This window comes from Condylura cristata, unplaced genomic scaffold (assembly GCF_000260355.1).
Source record: "Condylura cristata isolate star-nosed mole 26May11 unplaced genomic scaffold, ConCri1.0 scaffold00003, whole genome shotgun sequence".
Lineage (NCBI taxonomy): Eukaryota > Metazoa > Chordata > Mammalia > Eulipotyphla > Talpidae > Condylura > Condylura cristata.
The window spans coordinates 55,269,539-55,292,176 of record NW_004567104.1 but is presented as its reverse complement, the minus strand read 5'-3'; positions in this window follow the sequence as shown (position 1 = coordinate 55,292,176).

Sequence of the window (22,638 nt, the reverse complement as noted above, 5' to 3'; positions counted from 1 at the left end):
GTTTTAAATTCACTTCTTGGCAACAAATTCCTATTATTTGTAATGAATTGGTGAAATCATTAAATCTACAAATGGTTAAACTTACAATAAAGATTCACCCCCAACTTTGTCCTCCAGTTCTCGCCAGGTTTTTGTAAAGGCAAAGAAATTGTTCAATATCTGCTATTATTATCTCTGCTTCCTTCAGCATATGAATCACAGTTTTATTGTTTTTTTTAAACTCCTGAATATAAGTATCTTTTAGTCTTACATTTGTTGTTTGATTTCCAATTACCAGAGTATAGATTATATGAAGATAGAATTAGATAAGTACAGGTGAGGTTTCTTATTTAAAGCTCTGTGGGGTTTTTTCCTTAGTAAAACCATAGCAAATCCTAATAGTTTCAAATAGATGTTATTTGCTAACCTACAAGAGAACAAAGTGAGTTTTTAACAGTGGGAGATGGTCACAGTATTCCAAAGAGGACCACATGAGCTATGGATGAGGGATTGAGCCTGGCTAATCTTGCCTTTGTAATGCTGACCAATTCTGTAAATGACTTCCTCATTTCATTCAGCCCCCTCCTTCCACCTATTGGCCAGTCTATTCTATTTAAATTACCCTGTCTCAGCTTCTGGTCTAATCAGAATGGTAGGCAGCTCTGCTCAACTCACTGCTCCTGCAGTGCTCTGCTCCACAGGAGTCAAAACATAATGGACCTACATAATGGATGACTGAATTGGAAATAAAAATAAGCTATTTGTTTGAAATTTACCTCCCATTTATTATACACTTGCATAGGAGTTCTCCTAAGAATCTACAGGAGAGCCTTGTTTGGAAAAGTTATATAATATATGTTTATGTGCTGAGAGTGGAACATACATGTGATTACCATAGTGTTTCATAGTACTGATTTTTTATTTTATTATTTTTATTTATTTATTTATTTTAGTAATACAACCTTGAGGGAATAGGGATATAAGATCTGCCACCAAATACACACTTAAATAACATATTTGTTATAAGAGAGTCATACAGGAACATATACATATAGACATAAATCACAGATGATCATCATTGTTCTAATCATTAGGGTGTTTGAATGATCTTCAATAGTACAGTGTGTATAAGATGATCTTAACAAAATAAGTGATTTATCTATGTATACCATGCATTGTGTCAAGATTGAGTGCATATCATCTAATGTTTTAGAATTAGACATTATAATGGTTCACTCTCCATATTCTGAAAAAGCTATTACTTCAAGCTCAAGTGCTATTATTGCTAGGAGGGATTTCACCCATATTTCACCTCACTCCATGTATCACTGAAAACATACTCCTGTACATTTTACATGGTTATTATTACCCAGTGACCATTCAGCATGCAGCCATCAAAGTGCAAGATATATGACTCCAGTTGAAGACCAGAAAGCAATGCGGTAGTGTAATTTGCCTGTCTGGAGAGAAGTGTCACTTGAAATTTATGACTCTTAAATGTAAATTAAGGGGGTATACAAAGGCTTATAGAAATAGTTTCCTCTGTGGAAAAGGAGTTAAGTTTGGTAGTCAAACAGCTTTCAATTATTTCCTTATTATCTTTTTAAGAACACACTCCTTGTTACTGTCACATGTTTGCCTTCTTGTGAAGACATATGAGGCACGGGATTTGTTAGAGGGTATGTTAAGTGATTAGATAGCTTCCAAAAATGAACCATAATCTACTAAATGTGCACTACTTTGAGTAGTATATGTAATATAAAAAGATGAAATGAACAACTCATCCCAGTCTTCCTAAAACTCCCCACATTTTAAAACCGAAAGTCTGTATCCTGTGGACACAATTAACTGGACCAAGTGGAATGCTAAGCACCTGCCATCAAAGAATAGAAAATGACAATTAATATATTGAAAGCATTTAACATTAACAATGAAATATTGGAAATTAAAATATTTAGGTTTCTTATCAGCGGCACAGGTGATGTTAGGAATTTAAAACTCTTCAAAATTACTTTGAGAAAAAAGTAATCAAAAATACTTTTATTAAATAGAGAGAAGGCTATTGGGTATAGGGCACTTGTTTAAATAATCCATTTATGACTCATGACTACATGATTTTTACAAGTTTGATATTAAATGTATGGAGAAACTCATGCATCTTGAGAGTGCATTCTTAAATGACATATTATCTATCATTCATAAAGTCTGAAATTTCTAAAAATAATTGAAAATGTGATGTTAAATACTCATTTATAATTCATTAAGGTTTGACTACCATTGTATTACAATGAGATTTCTGAGCTAATATTTTATATTATAGTGATTGTTTCACAGGTTACTCAGATGTTAAAACTTATCACAGTGTATACTTCACATGTTTCTAGTTTACTGTATATCAAATGATCCTATAAATATAAAATTAAGCTTTAAAAATTACTGGATATTTGAAAATCCAATATAAGAATTTAAAAAATAATACAAATCAAATGTAAAAAAAAAAACCTACTGTCATGAACATCTCAATTCCTTCTGCTACTAGTAAATAGGTATGTAAATAATACAAAATTTCAAGTTAGTGGATTTCAGAATGATCAATGGCTAAACTGATAGCTCAGGAATGATGTATGATTTTAAATACTATAGACTTGTGATAAGCACAATTTAAAGATTGCATAAAGGAAGGGATTCATTATTGCTCTGAATAATAAAATTAATTTTCAAGCTCACTATAATTCATATAGTCTTAGACATTATGTAAATCATCAAGATGTTACTTGTTCTTATTTCTTAAGTTTCTATTTTACTTCAGGATTAATGATTTATCTTTGAAAATATGTATCCAGTAATTCATAAATGTTACTCATGGTGGTTTAAAGAAATAAAAATTGATAAGGTAACATCTATTCTAAATTGCTGTGTAAATCTTGTATTTCTGAAGTCTGCTATTACATAACCCAAATTCTTTCCTGATATGAGTGAGATACAAAATATCATAGCTGAGGGTTTCCATCTTATTTTGAACAGAATGACTCATCAGTGGAACATATATTCCTAAATTAAAGTAAGTTTCTCGGACTCCCAAGCTTCAATTAATATGTAATGTCATAAAAATCTAAGGGAGCCATGTTAATAGATTTTTAAAATTACTCTTCATATTTTTGATCTACATGCAGTTAATTTCACAAACTCTTAAAATTCTGTGTAATATAATGCTAGCTGAGGTTTGTTCTGATTTACATTTATGATCTGCTTGGCCTTATGTTGATGGTATTGTAGTCTATCAAATGGACTGTGTCTGGGATAAATGGGAGTTGATTGGCAGTGAATAAAATCAATTGTATAAATGGCAAAAACAGAGAAGAAAAAAAGGAGCATGTTACACACATTCACAAATATCATTTATTCTAATACTGATTGATTATAAAAGTTAACTATAGAGTTGCATAAAATTCTTACACTCTGAAAATAGTCAAATGATTAAAATGTATACTTGATGGCAAGTTATTTAATCAGACTCTGGAGCTCAAATTACATTTCAATTTTTGTAGAATTTGGAGTTGGTCATTCATTGATGTTTGAACAACTGTGTTTAATGTATGACTTAACATCCACTAAGAATAAATATAAACATTTGATTGCTGAGTGTATACATACATATGCATACATACATATGATTCCTGAGTCACTTAAATTATAACCACTAAATATTTCTAAGTGGAAATGTACATTTTAGTTAGCCTACTTTACCCCCATCACTGTCTCGTTGTAAATTATATTATTGGAAACAATCTGGATGGTTTTTCTATATTATATTTCTGAATTAAGAGAAAATGCATCTAGACAAATTGTAGACCACATGCCATGACATATTCATGAAGACACACCATGAATATTCAGACAGTCTAGACTATGAGCACATAGCTAGGTGTTTTATTTCAGTTTTGATTCTTAAAAAAGAAGAAGAAGAAACTGAATTTTTGGTAGGCAGAGGGCACTTTTTAGCAAATAGCTCTGATTTATCCCTGATAGCAGAGTTTTACTTCTTTGTCTCTTTGAAGTCAGGTGATGTTATATGACTCAAATGATATGAACTATCATGGAAAGGAGCATATGGGTTTCTTAAATTGCAAATTTAATAGATATTAGGAAAGCTATTCCATTTAATGCCTGACTATTATTGATGCATGTATCAAGATGTAACCTATGTCAGCACAGATCACTCATCTCTAAAAATCACACACCCATTTCAAATCATGAACCTGCACATAACTGGAATAAAAAATAAATACTTCTTTACTTAAATCACTCATGGATATTTTGGGGGTTTGTTGTTGTAATTTTTTTTAACATAACATGACATTAACAGATACATCTGTCCTGATGTTTTCCTGAACCATTTAAATGTAAAAGGAAGATAAACAATAGAGTATTTATCTTGTGGGTCATGGAGCTGTAATTAACAGTAGATACTCTAAATAAGATAACAGTGACAGAAATATAACTGCAAATAGTTACCATGACTAACCTAATTGATTGTGAAGTACATTATAATGCAATAATTAGATTCCTGATACACTGAAAAGTGGAGAGAGCAAGATTCATGAAATAGTGGGTTTAAAACTAACTCTGCCACATAATAATTTTGAGACCTTGGTCAAGTCATTTTAGTTGTCTGTGCTTAGTTTTCTAATATAGATAAAATAAAGGTTTTGTCTTTGTATTAAATGAACTGATATTCATTTGATAACTTTTTGCTTATTATTACATATTTATTTTGTTTAGCACAATAACTTGTATCATCTATTTTCAGTGGTTTTCAGTTTCTGGTGAGTATAGAAATCCAGAGAAATAGGGCAAGAATTCAAAATCCTTGGCCTTACAGAAATATACTTAATCAGCATCTATTTTAGTTTCTAATTCACTTCTTAAATTTTAACCAGCTTCCAGACTAATATTAATCACCAATGTTTAAATACCATTGAAGGGACTTATACAAATAAAATCACTGTCAATCATTTATAACATTGAATTAAGGGATTCTTTCACTAAATTCGATTCTGTATCTATGGCTCTGTTGTATACAGAAGCACTATCTGCTTTTCTGTGAGGTTCTAATAGAACTTAGTAATCTTTTAAAATGTATGAAGCAAAGGTAGGAAGCAATATTTTTTTCTATAAACAACAAAGACAACCACTGAAAATATTTACTGATTGTGATATTTATACATTTCTGTGTGCAGATGATACATTACTTATCTGGGTATGTTATTTTCTCTTATTCATGTTTATTTTTCTCTGAATTTTTCTAAGACTTAGTTTTCATGCCCTCTATAACCTTACAATGAAAAGAGATTATTCTTGGAGAGATTTGCTTACTTTATGAAGACTTGTGTAACAGTGATAAAAGCTAGTGTCTTTATTCTCAGCTGTATAAACAAATCAGTTTCTAAAAGTTGATGAACAACTGAGTTTGTAGTTGAAGAAACCTAATAATTTTGTTCCTATCTTTTAAGAAAAAAAAATTGTAGATTTTTCTTTTGCTTAGCAATGTAAGCCTACAAAATATTGACATAACGTATTGTCAAATAGAACTTTAAAACCATTCATAATTAAAGGTGAAAAAAAAAACTCATAGAGCTAATGCTCCTTCAAACTATAGCAGTTATTGCCTAATAAATGCAACAAAAAATCAGGTCTGAAAACAAACTTAAAATCTCTTAATATTATAATACTATAAAAAGTATATCTTAGGCCCTCCCTGGTGGCGCAGCGGGTTAAAGCACTGCACTACAAAGCTTAAGCCACTTCAGCATGATTTCAATTCCCGCCTGCCCCGGAGGAGTCCACATGGCGAGGCAGACCTCTACTGCTTCCCTCAGCAGTGTACCTCGTCGATCTGCCTGTTCTGCTCCCCACTCTGTCTCTGGTGAATCCTCTCACCCTCCGCATCTCTGGCCTGTACCCCAGTTCTATATGAATAAATAAATAAAATCTTTTAAAAAAAAAAGTATATCTTAGCTATAAATAATATATGAAATATGTGGGTTTTTGATTGGGGTCAGCTGGGATTCATTTGGTTTATATTTAAGTTTAAATATTATCAAATATCTACTATATATTTAGGAGATACAAAGACGTTTGCTGCATATTTATAGGAAAGTATATAGTAAAAAAAAATTCTTGTCTGGAAACTGAAAATGTTCAGGTTAGAAAATGTCAGTTTCTGAAACATAACTAATATAGAGGTAGTGATTTTTAGAGGATGTGACTCATCGTCATCTCTCCTGGTATCTGAAAAGGCTTTAGTTAGGCAATGGCAAAAGGGAGACTTGAATTGCCAGTTTTGAACAGCAGTTGAGGACATCTGCAGCACCCTTAAAACAATTTTTATGAATATCAACTTGGGACTATGAAATTTCATCCCCAGGGAGATGAAGCCAATGTGCTGCGACCGACAAAAGAGTCAGCGCAATACTTAACATTCTCCAGAGAGTGCTTGAAGCCAGAAACATTAAAAAGCAAAACAATTCCAAAAGAGTCCACATTATCTCAATCTTGTTGCACCTGTACTATGATTATTACAAACATGTTTCTCACCATCACCTTTCAAGAATTAGTACTGGAAAAAGTCCATAAAGTAAACAGAGTAAGGATATGACAACAAACTGAACATAATTTTTGCTCAAGTGATGGGAAAACAAACAAAACGATAATAACAACTTAAAAACACAATCATTTAAGGTAAATTTTGAAATTGAAGAGACAAATAGAAAAAAATCTAAATTGATAATGACATACAAAAATCTAAATTGATAATGACATACAGTACTTAACAAAATATGGAATGTTTTACATCATTGCATAGTTTCAGGAAATATACAGATTCGTAGACAATTTTATAGAAAATAATTCATGAGGCTTGCATACACAAATGTATACTTTGTTATCTAAACAATGGTCATGCTGAGAATTAAAAAATAATAAAATTACAATTAAGTATGTAGATAAAAGTATAAAAAGGGATGAAAATATGGGAAGTATGTTTCCATTATATTTAAGAAACATTTTTTTTTCCTTCAACCTTTTAAGTTAATGGAGGAACTAAATATATCTATTACTCTATGTCATCATGGTTGCTATTGAAATAAATCACAACTTTAATGCACATATTATATATAGTTACCCAAAGAGTGTGGTATCCTAAGATGAAATAGTGCAAAGTATGTATTTCCTCACTTAGGTAACATGGATTTTGATATTTCATTCTAAGATTAGCATTCTTTGAAGAAGAAAGAGGTGACGCATTAATGTCTATTTCATGTAAAATCATTTCTTGTATACTTAGGATAGTAACATACTAAACATTATAACTTTAAAGTATTTTTTTTTCTAGGCCTTACCTAGAATAACGAATATGCCAAGTCAGAAAATAAAGAATAGTGTCTGCTTCTGTGAAATATTATATTGGAATGGGTCAATCTCAAGTGTGTGATCAAAACCCAGGAGAATGGAATTACACAATTTTTAGTGTTACAGGATGATGAGCAATACAGGATAGGGAGTAGCTCTTGCTAAATAAACCATGGGAACTGACACTATCTTCCCTGCCCCTACTTTTACCAGCCAACATTTCAGATGCTTTGGGTTAAAAATTCCTGCGTGCATAAACTGGACTTCTGGAGGTGTGACTACTGTGGGAAGGAGGGAGAAGCAAATAGGTTATTAGGTGAAGAATGGAGGCCAAAAGGCCAGACTGCTGCTGTCTTTGTTATTGGCAGCTATAACGTTTTGGGCAGGTAGGTTTTTCAGAGACAATGGCTGCTGTTATGTTGACTTCATGTTAGATTATCCAGCTTTTGTGAGGTTTAGTGAATTCTGGGTATCTCCTTCACTCTGAATCTACTTGGTCTGTTTGGCCTTCTTGTGGGTATGTATCTGGATCTCATTATTACCAGTTTGCTTGTAGGCTTCAGCTACCCTGCTCTGGGCCTCGTCTTTCTGGCTATGAACATACCCATGAGAAGATTGGTGATTGGAGTTTGATTCAGGAGTTTTTTTGTTTTGTTTTGTTTTGTTTTTACTTGAAATCTTTCCCTCCCCTACAGCTGTTCATCCTCTTTTTAAAATAATTTCTAATTATGAATACAAGAAGTGGGGTGTAGGCCACAGGTGTGGGGAAGTGAGAGGATTCATCAAAAACAGAGCTGGGGAGCAGAACAGATGGATCTACTGAAATACGCGGCTGAGGCTGAAATACACTGAGCAGCAGAGAAGACAGGAGAGCTCTGCTGCCTCATGTGGGTCAGCTCCCCAGACAGGGGTCAAAATCATATGACAGTGGCTGCTGATAGCTCGATAGTGCTGTTTTTAACCCCTGTGCCACAAGGGACAGGCTCCTCTCTTTCTATTAAAATTTTTAAATGCACTAGAGTGACTATTTTGTGTGTGCAAGTTGCAAAGACCTTAGGACAGGCAACATGGATTATTTTGTGGTCCCTGGATACCACTTGGTTTCAACTGGTATCATTAGTAGTTGTGTTAATTCAATTTAAAATACAGTTTGGGAGGAGTCTGGCAAGATGGAAACAGAGTAAAATGCTTGGCTTACCTTAGTCACATATTCACAACTAAATTAAAACAAAACAAAGTCAACAACCCTTGAAAGATAAAAGAATGGCAATTGACTGTATCAAGAACAATTCTAAGGTGGAAAGGACAGGAAAACTAATTAAACTGTGTTTAGAGCAGTACCAGGCCAGTGTAATCCATGAATCAGAGGACTGTTTGTATGTAGAGTCCCTCTCTTGTTGATAACTTAAGGACACACACCTACCCTAGGGGATTTATAAATAGGGTTCTAAACAGGAGAGCGGGGTATACAAAGTTGGCATGTTTGATGGAGGCGGCATAATGGAGAATTATTTTAATAGGGTACAGACTGATGACTGTTGGTTTGAGCCTCAGGTTTCCAAATTAGAACAGTTGGAGCCTGAAACAGAGGAGAGAGCCAGATTGGATCACCTGTGTCTCCTCATAGCCCAGACTGTTATTTGCAGCCTGAGGCTGTGAGATGCAAAATATGTGCCTTGTTCTTGCTCATGGCTAAAATCAAAACAAAAAACTGAGTACTCTCACTAAGCAGAGTTTAAGCACCAGGATCTTATTAACAAGACCAATGTCCCAGTGTAAGGCACTATTGTCCTAGTTGAATGCTATATCAACCATTTAACCACAGTATGGAAACTGAAAGTGGAACAAACTATATAAAACATTCGGTTACGGAGGTAACCAATAGAAGATGCTACTGTGAATCCCTGATATATAAGGTGGGTACCCACAGCTTTGTAGGACTTGAACCCATGATTTTCAATGACGATCCCCTTTAGTACCAGTGTTCTGGTCATTCTTACAGGTATAAAGATAACTGTCTGTGAAGTAACTGACAGCCAGGATCCTGGGTAAAACACCTTGAATTATAGTTAGCTTCTTACATAGAGGTATAAAACCAATTTAATAAGTCAAGAAAAGAAAACTCCCTTTTACAAACCATTTTAAAAAAAGAAAAAAGAAAGAAAGAAAGATATGGAAGTGCTAAATGCTGGAGTTAACAAAACTCAGATGGATCTACCTAATGTATCTTAAGAGATGATTAAGGTAATGATTATAACTATACCTACTGAATTAAGAAAAACAACATATGATCAAAGCCAGGAAATAATAAAGTTAGAGAAAACAACACTGCTAGAAGTAGAAATAATACATCTCAAAATTTACTAAAAACAGACTAACACAAACTAAGGCACACTTTAATAAAAGGTTGACAGTCAATGACAATGACAGAATATTACAATCATTATTCAAAGAATAGTAGTCTGTAAGGGAACTTGTATTAGACTCTTGATGGAGTTTTCAGTGAAAAGCTTATATGGAAAGGCAAGTGATATTTTGAGTACTTAAAGAAAAGGGTGGCTAGCCTAGAATACCTTCTTCCTCAAGATTATCATGTAAGTCTGAGGGAAAAATTAACAGCTTCATTAAAAAGCAACAAATAAAAGGATATACCAACACTGAGCTGTACATGAAAGAAATACTAAATGTTTATGAGGCAATAACATGTAAAAATATAATGCACTAACAGATACCTAAATTATACAATATGAAGGAGGGCAATGCATGTGTAGCCCACCAAATAAAGCCTGAAATTAGACTGTCCAACAGTTTTCAGAATAACCAAGAGAAATGTTGGAATTTTGGCAGATGGCTCAACAAAATTAAACACTTAGACAAAGTGTGGATGCTGACAACTAAACTGAAGTTTCTGTGGTTTAGCAGGAGAGGAAAGAGAGAAAAAAGGTCAAAACGGTGTAATACATGATTAGGAGAAAAAATATATGGAAATGATGTATATCAGAAGATGCAATATGTAAAAAATCAATAATAACTAATATAATAAACATGAACATAAATGTAATGTTGCGTCATAGATTAAGTTTATAAAGTGATGTAATAAATTGTAAAGCAGTAAAAAAAATGCTTTATATACTCCATATGTATATTCAAGGTCTGCTGACTTGACTATATCATGCTGATCCACAGGAGTCATGGAACACACCACACAGTACAGGACGCTGCTGAAAGAACAAGCTTCTGCCCACTATTGGCAGAAAAATAATACAGCATCAATTATATGGGAATAGGAGAACAAAGAGAAAAGGATAGGTGATACTGAACAAATGTGCTTATGTGCTAGGTTTTAGGGGGAAGGTGAATCTGCTGGTGTCTGCTTGATGACTGGTATTGAAATGGAAACCATAATCCAGAACCCCAATTCATTGTTCCAATTTTATGGACAAGATGATTCCCTGATGGCTTCTGGGAAAGTAGGTTAATGCAAAAGTCAATGGGCATTCCTCTGGGCATTCCCTGTACTACATCCTGATATAGAACCTTTGCTCTGAAAGGGCAAACATTCTGCTCTTGTTAAATTTGAAAGGCGACTTGTAACTAACTGACTGATCTGGAATGACCTTGTATTTGAATGCAAAACTGCATGTAACCAACATGGTGGCTAAGCAGACATTTTAGGTCTAGCAGACCCAGGAAGGTCTACAAACATTTCAACTTTTAAATAGTAAACACATTGAATAGTGTTCAAAACTTAATTTTCTTGACAAGGCACATTGGAAAGATAATTCCAGAAACAAGAGCTATATTCTTGATTATCTCTTCATTATTCTTGCCAACAATGGATGAAGTCTATTGTTTTCCTTTTCTGATCACCATAATCTCTTATATGTGAGTCAATTTCATCACCTTCTTCAGCCTCTCTTGTCAGTATTTTTGAAATACCCCACATATGCATTTGTTTCCTTGATTGTATAACATGGAGCCAGTGTGAACTTTAACACAAAGGCAATTAGATCAGCACTGACCATTAAGAGCTCACTGCTGTAAAAATAAAGATTATGACATTTACTATGTGTTATAAGACCCAGTACTCTCTACTTAATTCTAACAGTACACTAGTATCATTTCACTTCATTCTTTCTCTTACTTTCTCTAGTGCAATAGCACTAGCCAAGCTAAATGTTAACCAATATGCTGTGTTTTTACATTATTCAGCCTGTAACTACACATGTTTATTCTACTACTTCATCTTCTTACTTGTATTAAATCTTCAATTCCATTGACTCTCCAAAATTTCATGAGGCTCTCCCACCTCCTTGTAAGATATGTGACTATGTCTCCAGAGCTTTTATTCATTATAAATTTAACAATTTATAATCATGTTTTAAAGATATTATTTGATTAGTATAAGTCTATTATTAGACATGTAGCTCAATTAAATTAGGATTATGTCTGACATATCAAGATGTAAATACATAGATTTGAGTAAACATATGTATCCAGTGCTTATATCTTACATGCTTATGTTTATTGCATGACAAAATAAATATGTGAGTACTTATTTTTTTAAATCAAATCAGCTACTAAATAGGGCAACTAGAAATCTCTGCCCTCATTGTACACTCTTTTCCTTCCCCTTGCATTAAATAATGAGACTATATAGCATAATAGGGGAGAAACTAGACATATGGAGAAAATTTCAAGTCTTTAAAGGAAAACTTCTTGAATTTTCCAGCCTAACCCAGTTGTCAAATGAATTTTCCAGCTGGTGCATTGGGAGCATAATTGCTTAGAAAAGACACACTATAAATACTAAGCCAAATGGACATGAGAAATAATCATTCATTGAATTAAACCATTTAGTTTGCCAACTGACAACAGAAAAAATAAATGAATAAGCACTCATTTTAAAAAGGTTATCTTAGAGGTATAATGTACTTTTTTAAAGTGGTATCTCTGGCCTATTCAATTCTGGAGTGATGGTAGGAAGAAATGGGATATAAAAATGGAAATGTAAAGTACGGTTTTAATTTTGGATAAGCAATAGTTATCAATATTTTAAAATAAGACAGCAATACTACTGTAACTATTCCTTAGAAATATTGCCTGCCTCCTATGAAACAACTAGATTTGGGTTTGCTTACATGTATTTTTTTTTATGATATGTTATTTAAGATACTTAGATGAGTATATTCTTGACAAAGTAAAAATAATATATATGGGAAAGGACACAGGAGGGAAAATGAAAGGAAGTCATTCAGAAATTAGTTCACAAAATATTAGGAGCTCTTGGACTTTTGCTACAAGATTTCTAGTAGCTCTATATTCTCTTGGAGGCTTCTTTAATCTCTTTGAGTAGGTAATCCTATTCAAGTGATTCTTTCCTAGGGGACCAATATTAATATTAGACCAAGATAACATTTTCAATTGTCTGGTCTGGCTTCTCATTAACATGTTTTATCAGCTTTTTTTACAATTTCTTAGAATCCTAGTTCCATAAATTATCATAAATTTATTTAAGGACACAGGCATATGGCATACAGCCATATACTCTGTTCACATATTCTACATGTTTTCCTAAACTATGAGGGTACTTTTCTAATTGCTTTTGTAACTGTTTCTCTATCTCTATCTTCAGGTTCGAAATGGGACTTCATGAAAAAGCTCTGCAATTCTTATACCATATATTTGCAGTTAAATACATTTTTCAGAATTTAAAATTTGAGGACTATAGAAATGCAATAGTGTCCAGATATTGTATATTATGCACACATAGGGACTCAGAGAGTATTCTATAATAAAACACATTCATATTGCTATGGAAAATACATGACCGTTCACATAAAATGAGATTCATAAAGAATATTAAAATCTACCAAAGTAATTCAGGTAAGGTCGTGTATTGCTTTCAGACCAAGTTGTTAAAGATAATTTGTTTTCAGAGCACTTCATATATCAAAACAAAGGGTTAAGCCTTGTGATTTTTAATTTCCTGTATTTTGCCTCTCCTTAGGGTTGTCACCTCAGTCTCCCTAAGTTCTTTTCTCCTCTCCTCTCCCCTCCTTGCCCTCCTTTTCTTTTCTCTCTCTCTCTCTTTTTCATTTTTTTTCTCTCTCTCTCTCTCTCTTTCACACACACACACATTCTTTTACTGGGTAACAAGATTCAAACCCTCCCCTTTGTAACCTTATTCTTAAGATGTAGGCCCCCTTTTAACTTTATAGATTTAATGTATACTTCAAAACTTCAAGTCTTCTTTAAAGTATATTCTTCTTGGGCCCTTCCTGGTGGTGCAATGGGTTAAAGCACAATACTATTAAGCTGTCTGCAGCCACTGCATCACCAGTTGGATCCCTGGCCAGAGAGGTGAACCACATGGCCTGGCAGGTCTCTCCTAGACTGCCTTCTGCTCCCCTCAACATTGTATTTCACTACACCTGCCTGTTCTGCTCTCCACTCTGTCTCTGGTAAATAATCTCACCCCCTGCACCTCTGCCCTGTACCCCAGTTCTTGTATGCATAAACAAATCTTTAAAAAATAATAAAGTATTTCTCTACCTGTGGTATACTTTTGTACTAAAACTATTTCCTAGGTCACTGTCCTTTATTGATTTAAAGCATAGTATAATTTCTCTCTCTCTCTCTATATATATATTACACTTTATAGCACCATGCCTAGTTACCAACTCATCTCAGAAGTGCTCTCTGTAAAGATGTTGTTATGGAGCCACCAGGCTTCCTTACCTCCGACTGAGGTTCTATCTCTAACATGTATGTTCACCAACATATTAAGTAATGTGATTCTGAGAATAAAGTCAGATTACTTGCCTTATATTCACAAGGATAATTAGCACAGGGTGGGTCATACTTCTAGATCCACTGCTAAAATTTTCTCATGATTAAGACTATGATATAATATAAAATTAAACAGTTTCAAATGCTTTTGAACTCAAAGACCAAAAACCATATCACTTATTATTTAGTTCTGCACATTAAATTCCCAATCATTTCCCAACACTCCCCCATTTAGGAAGTACACTTTTCAGTTGCTTAAAGCTATCTCTCCACTCAGTAAATTCTTAACCATGAAAAGAAGTAGTGATACACACAGAAACCAAAACATCACCTTTCTTTCTTAAGCAAACTACAATGAGGAATGAAGTTTACTGGGACTGTTCAAATGTCTTGCTAACAGAAACCTAAGCAAGAATTAAACCTCTGTAGGCAGACACAGAGAGGGGCAATTACATTATTTGTCTATTTCTACATAATCCAATTATCAGGGACATAGAGATTCATTTATTATGCACCATTTTTGTAGGCCAAAACTCAGACATCACATAGTATGGTTATCTGCTCAGGGTCCTCAGGCTGTCAGTTATGTTATATTTCCATCTGAGTTCTTGAATAAAAGAATCGGTTTCCAATATGAGTGACATCTCATCATCTTTGCTATATTCTGTTTGTCAGAAGAAAGTCATAGTTTCTGCCCAGATTCTAGGAATGGGGAATCTACAAGTGTATAATGCAAGGAGGTCATCTCAAGGCTTGTCTGTCATGGAAATAATGTCAGTTACTAGATTGTTAGTACCAATATGGCAAAATAAATTAAGTAAACACACAAAAATTACCTTTCCAGAATCATATTGCACATCTGTGCTCTTAAAAATTAGCAAAAATTTTACTCTGGAGTCTCATTAACATAAGTGATTCCTAAAATCAGTTGTTTAATATAATTTCTTATACAAAGTACATCAGATTCTATAAAAATGTCTAGAAAATATAGAAAATATTGGTTATTTTGAATGTTGAAGTAGGAAGACCATATTTGCAGCTAGGAATTATTTTGCAGAGAATATTTATGGAAGGTTGGTAAACGGTTAAAATAAATGGATTCAGGAATTCAAGGTAAGTCTAGGCAAGAGATGATGAAGTAGAACAGAAGCAGTAAAACATGAGAGAAACCATTAAAACAGGATTCTTGTGTTGATGAAAGGATAAAGGAAAAATAAACCAGTCACTTCTCGCTTTCTAGAGTAGGTGACTGAGAATGTAGGGAGTCAATAAATGAGAAAAAACTAGATCTCCATTTATGGGGAGGTTTTAGGATTTGGAAATGTAAAGTAGGTGCTTTGAGAAACATCACTGGTAATAGCTAACAAGTCATCTTCACAGAAAAATGACATGATCTCCATGTTTTTTATGTTCCCATTCACAGGTGATCATGTAATTTGTTCAGTCACAGTTGCTTAGGCCATGTTATTTGCCTGCATTTATTAAACAGACATGCACCTAAGCAAATATCTTCTGTACACACAAACCCTCCCACCCCACCCCACCCTTTCTATCTATACCACAGGAGACTGCTTCAACTAGAAATTAGCATTGGTTCTATACAAGGTAAGGAAATTACCCTTCAGTAACAATATTCATAGTTTCAACTGATTGTTTATTGAGTTTGGCTAATTCTCTAGGTAACTTCCATAACATTGGAATCTCCATATCAATACATACTTACAATATTTTGCTAATCTGGTTAAAAGGTACAAGTGGGAATCACATCAACTGCTTTTTAAGTGATAAATGCTTTTATCTAAAATTGACATACATTAAGTTGTTTTAAAATGATTTCACTTTGCCATGGATAATTTCAGAGAGATGGGAAAATGCAATATAAGATTGATACATAAATATCAGTAAACTGCAGTACACACTATTCTAATTAATCAATCAATCAAGTAATTTTCATATAGAGCCTGGCATATGTATGGCATTGTGATAAATATTATGTATATCTAATAAAATTTTAATTAAAATAACCCTGTTTCCAATTTTCCCCTAAAACACCAAAGAAAACATTAGCAATGGGCAATCATTTTTTTAAAAGATTGTCCCTGAAATTTAATTCTGAGGCTATATTGCCTATTTTTGTCACTTCATTTCTGAAGATTTAGACAAATATTAGTGAAGACAAAATGTGAGCATCTTGAATACTACTGAGAATGATATAATTTTTTTTATTGCAGTAGCATTTGTTTACAATTTGTCTATGATTCAGAGGTCTATGATTCACACCCCCCCAAACATATGTCACCATACCATACCCACCATTAAGGCACACAAAGTCCTCTAACATAGTCCACTGGATCCTTCCACATTTAGTTCACTGTTCCTCTCCTTCCCAGAATGTCATTTCAGACAAAAAATTATGTTAAATAAGGTGTACATAGAATGCTCCAAATTGTACTAGACAAACAATAGATGCCTGATGATACTACTACTACTACAATTAATACTAGTGATATCATGCATTACTTAATAATAATATTAAGTATGCTGCTATAGTAAATGGTAATAAAACTGCCATGTTGGACACCTTTTGTTAATCACTCATGGATGCTACAATCTAGATCACTAGGGAGAGAGAGAACTTTACCCATGTCATTAGAATTGAAACCAATAATGAAACAAAGAAATTAAATTTTGTGTGACTGCCAAATAATTTTTGAAATGGGCTAAATGAACATATACACCATTATTTTGTATTTATAAAAAAATACCAAGATATGAATATAAGTTTTTTTTTGTTTGTTTGTTTTTCTTTCCTATATTCTGCTATTGCAGGGGAGAAGTCAATGGAATCATTTGGAAACAGAATGATTTTTTTAGGAACGATTAATAAATTTTATATTTGAAATTATTTAGCCTTTACTTCAGTGTTTTGCAAATCATTTCATTTTAGGAAACTGGTATTGTAAAGACTAATGTGATTTCTCAAACAAATGTGAGTTTGTTTGTTTTTAAATCATTTTGTAATAATAAAAATATATTCACAGGGGTCTCTCTCTGGTGGCACAACAGGTTAAAGCATCATGTTATGAAGCTCTTCAAAGCCACTGCAGCAAGAGTTTGATCCCCGGCCAGGGAGCTGACTCACACTGTGGGGCAGACCTCTCCTTACCCACCTGCTGCTCCCCTCAGCAGTGTACTCTGTCAATCTGCTTGTTCTGCTCCCCCCTATCTCTAGTGAATTCTCTCACCCACCACACCTCTGGCCTGCACCCCAGTTCTGTAAGCATTTATATATATATATATATATATATATATATATAGTCTTGAATTATTATACTGTTTATAACTAGCCCTTTGCTGTGAATTACTTTATTACAAGTAAAAGCCTGCTCACTTGGTTTAATTAAAGTGTTTATATACTTACAGAGTGCATAGTAATGTAGAATTATTTTAAAATATGTCATTTTTGGGGAAGGAACCTGATTAGTATTTAATTTAGTGACACAGATAAATGAACTTAGCCATGGGCACAAGAATTTTGAGAACCAACAAGAATGTTGAAGAAGGTGAAGCTAAGAAGCATGACAAAATTATTTCTGACTTGATGCCTATCTACCCAAGTCATTAGGGGCAGAATAATGCATATTCTTTAAGCATTTTCAACATGAAAAGATATCACAATGATAATAAATGACAAGTTCTTACTGTACTGTGTTCTAAAACCAAGATGCAAATATGTTATTTGATATTTAAAATTTTTGGTAAATTTTCTTTTTTTTTCCCTTTTTTTTTTAAATTTAGATAGCATGGTGTACATTACTTGCTAGAATTTAGAGCTATAGTATCACACTCCTCTGAGGTGTATGTTACCACACCATGCCCACTGCCAAGGTACCCATAGTCCTCCACCATAGTCCACTTTGACCCCTACTTAGCTCCCCCACTGACACACTTAATTCTACAGTCAGATTTCCAGAGTTTGTAATCGGTTTGGTTTTATCTGACTCCTTGATTTATTTTTCTATAATCCATATAAAAGTGTCACTGTCTGGTATTTAACTTTGTCTCCTTCACATTTATTTGCTGAGCATTTTCCCCTCCAGTTTCATCTATGCTTTTATAAATGGTAAATTTCTATTATTTATTTATTTATTTATTCATTCATTCATTCATTCATTCATTCATTCATTCTTCATTCATTCATTCATTCATTCATTCATTTATTTATTTATTTATTTTTTGCAGCTAAGGTGTCTATATATACTACATCCTCCTAAGCTTCATTGGGCACATATATTCTTTCTGTAACTACTGTATGGCTATTTTAAATAGTGCTTTAATAAAGATCAATACATCATGAAAAAAAATAGCAATCTCGATATGCCATTGCATATCATTGTAGTCTCATACTTATGGAAATTGCTAAAAAATCACTTCTATCATATCTTGTTTAGGAAGTGACAAAGAAAACTTAACCTAACTATTAACTAAAAATTTATCTAGAGATCTTGGCTAAAAATTAGAAAACTGGAATATCACATCAACCTTAAAATTTCTTTTGCTTAACTTAATTTTAAATGAAAACATCTTAAAACAAAGTATTCGCCATTTTGATCAGTATTATTTATGCTAAAAAGTTATTTTCAGACTAAGAAATTTATTAACAGAAGTGCATTATTTAACTGAAACACTGAATTTCAATTATTATATTATCCATACACTTATTATAAAAAAGTATTTTATTATTTTGTGGGAGCACATATTTCTATACTTGAGTATGGCTTTTGCGAATCATACATAAGGTACAGAGTTCTTAAAGTAGCAACATATAGTTATATTAACTAGTTCTATCATTTAACTTATGTCTTTATACACAGCACTTCATTAAGTAACAATAAAAAGCAAAACCTCTAGATGTCAAACTAATAAAAAAATTCTATACATCAAATTTTCTTTCTCTTTAGTATACTATATAGTTATTTCAAGAGGTCATCATTTAGAAACAGGTGAGTGTTCTAATGTTTTAAGCATCATATGTGTTATAGCAAGCACTGTGCTATGTTTTCATGAATTCAACATGATCAAATGCTGGTTATACAACTAAGATACCTGAAGCAGAACTCAGGGGATCACCAGCATTAAATACTATGAAATGTTAAATCCTTAATAATTTTATTCACATTTTATGGCTACCTATCCTTTCTCAGAACTCACTGAAGATGAGATGATGACTAGTGGAAAATAGTCAACTAATTAAATTTCAGACTTTCAAAAAGGTCAAAATAGTGTAGCATGTTACTACATAGAATAAATGGTGCATGCAAATGTCAAAACTTCATCCTGGTGACAAATCCAGAAAAAAAAAAATGAAGGGAATTGTCTCATTGATACAAGTGGGTTACTGGTTATAAAAGGTCCATGTGCTCTTACAGTTACATATTTAAAGTTGTTTTTAGGCTGTACTTCTTGAATATAGTATAAACAATTACAGATAATAGATCATACATACATTATTAGTTATAAAAATGATAAAACTAGCTTAAAAACTAGCTTAACTACCTGCTTGATAAGCTTTCATACATGCCTTTATCAGGTGAGTTTCCATTTTCTGTTCATTTAACAAACAACTATGTTTTATCTTAATAATCATATCAGACAGAATATTCTATATAAATAGTACATCAAAATAATAAACTATAGAGTTGTAACTGTAGAACTGAGGCTACTGAAGTGGGGGGTGGAAGGTTGGGAGCAAAGTTGGACTATATTGGAGGACCATGGGTGCTTTAGTGATGAGTGTGGTGTATTAAGGTATATTAACGCTTCTGAAAGATGTGATCCTGTACCTCTAAATCATATACCTCAATACAAGTCTCTAACGAACAGTAATAAGTACTATAATGACAAGGTAAAAATGTGCAGTTATTTGGACACATATATCTTTATATATGCACACACAATTTTTAGCTTTTCTATTTTTTAATATTTAAATAAACAGGTAGAATGTACTTGGTTAACTTCCTGATGCTTTTCTGGTTGAGTGGTCTTGCTGAGTGCTGCTCTATCAACCTAAAAACCACTCATGATTCATTATTCCCAATCAATATTCCATCTACATTACAATCTAACTTGAAAAAATAATAACCAGGGGCCCTCCCTGGTGGTACAATGGGTTAAAGTGCAACTCTACAATGCTAGCCACAGCCATGAGTTCTTTCTCTGTCAATGAGGTAACCTACATGGCACAGCAGACTTCTCCTGACCCACCTGCTGCTCCCCTCAGCACTGTACTTCATCCATCTTCCTGTTTTGCTCCCCACTCTGTCTTTGGTGAATCCTCTCACTGTCCCTGTGCCTCTGCCTATCCCCCAGTTCTCTATGCATAAAAAAAATAAATCTTTAAAATAAAAAAAATAATAACTGACTTATGTTTTCCTTTTTTAACAGATGGATATATTATTGATTTTAAAATTGATAAGTAATAACAATATAAGGCATTTGAGTATGCATCATAGGATTTGACAGCTGTTTTAAGAAACAGCATTTTATTGGCTATTGGTTTGAATCTTGACCTACGTTTTCTGGAGACTATAATCTTACTCTGTTATAATTATAGATCCTTAGACAACCCTTTCACCAACAAAATACCTGTTTCCATGATGCATACACAGAATGAACAAAATCATACTTATTTCATAGGCTTATAGAGATGACTTTATAATAATTTTTAGACGCTTAAGACATTTGATACAGTGTTCAACAAATATTCATTTTACTTCTACCAAGTTAGTTTAACTCTGCTTTCAATTTCATGTCAAATGGGTGACCTCGCTCTCTCAAACTCTTTCATGTATAAAGAATTTAAGCAAAATACAATGTATTATTCCAACGTTTACTGTTCCAATTTATTGCAAGTTTTAATGCTTAAAACAACATTATGTAATTATATTTCAACTCTACAAGTCAGAATTCTGGCACAGGTCTCTTTGGGCTAAGATCAAGATGCCAGGCTTGTTATGCTCCTATATTTTTATCTTTAAATATAATTTATCGCACTAAAGTATAAATGCTTAAATGATCATCTCAAATCTCAATAAAAAGTGTTTAAATGAATCCAACATGCATTCTTGATAAAAACTCAGCAAACTAATTCAAAATAATTTTTTTCAATTATGTAATTTAGTAACTTTGTTAGAAATATCTATGTATAAACATAAACCAAGAGCTTGCAGGACTTAATTATAATAATATTTAATATTGCATACCATTTATCATTAATTTTAATGAATTGATATTGTATTCATGATCCTAATATGAGGCAAGTACTATTGTAACCATTACAGATTACATTTAATGAAACAGAGGCATAAACAGAATTAAGAACTTACCCAAGAACTTTGAAATCAGGCCAAGTCCAAGTTTTATCCACTGTACTGCCTAGTATCTCCCCTGTAATAACATCTGTAATAACATATCCAAGTTTAATAATAGGCTACAATAAACTGACATTTAGACTGAAAGTTTTATAATTATCAAATTTCAAGAAATCTAGTTAAGAAATAAGTATGAAATTTAAAACTTAGCAATACAATCACTTAAAATGCCTGCTAAATAATGCATACTGCAATGACGTTAAACAGAATATTTCATTGTTTTCTATTTTACTCTTACTTTTTCAATTTTTATTTTACTATATTTAAAAATATATATATCAGAGAAAGAACAAAGATGGCGGCAGAGTAGACACTGAGATCACTTGCACAGGAATTGAGGACTGAAAACGGACTACAGACTTACATACTACAAGTTTCAATTCAAATGAAAACACCCTGGACTCATTAGAAGGTAGATAACTGAGGGGGAATCAGAGATTGGGGAGTTTCAGATGCCTGAAAGTTCCGCGGGCTGCAGGAGCTGCTTTGTCCCATGCTAAAGCCCTGGAGGTGAAGGGGGACGGCTCAGCTCAGTGAGTGGAGCCCAGGCTGCGGAAAGACTGCAAATCTGATCTGCAACACCTGGGTACAGGGAAAAACCGCTGAAACTGCAAAGGCAAAGCCACTGAGGACCAGCTCGACAAGCTTGGGAACGGGCAAGATGGCGGCAGAATAAAGACGTCGAGAGGACTACACCCAAACTCACAGGTACATCCAAACTCACACGGGAATATATAAAAACGGACTATAGGACTATAGACTTACATGCTACGAGTTTCAACCCAAATGAGAACGCCCTGGACTCATTAGAAGGAAGATAACCAAGGGAGAATCAGTGATTGGGGAGTTCCCATAAGGGAATTCCTAACCAGAAGCGGAAAAGGCAGGATTAGCAGAACCCTGCAACTCTGATGGGGAAGCCAGTGGCTTCCTACTTGTTCGGCTCCTTTAAAAATCTAGGTGCCGGGCCCTCCCTGGTGGCGCAGTGGATTAAAGCACAGCACTGAGAATCTAAAGCCGCTACCAC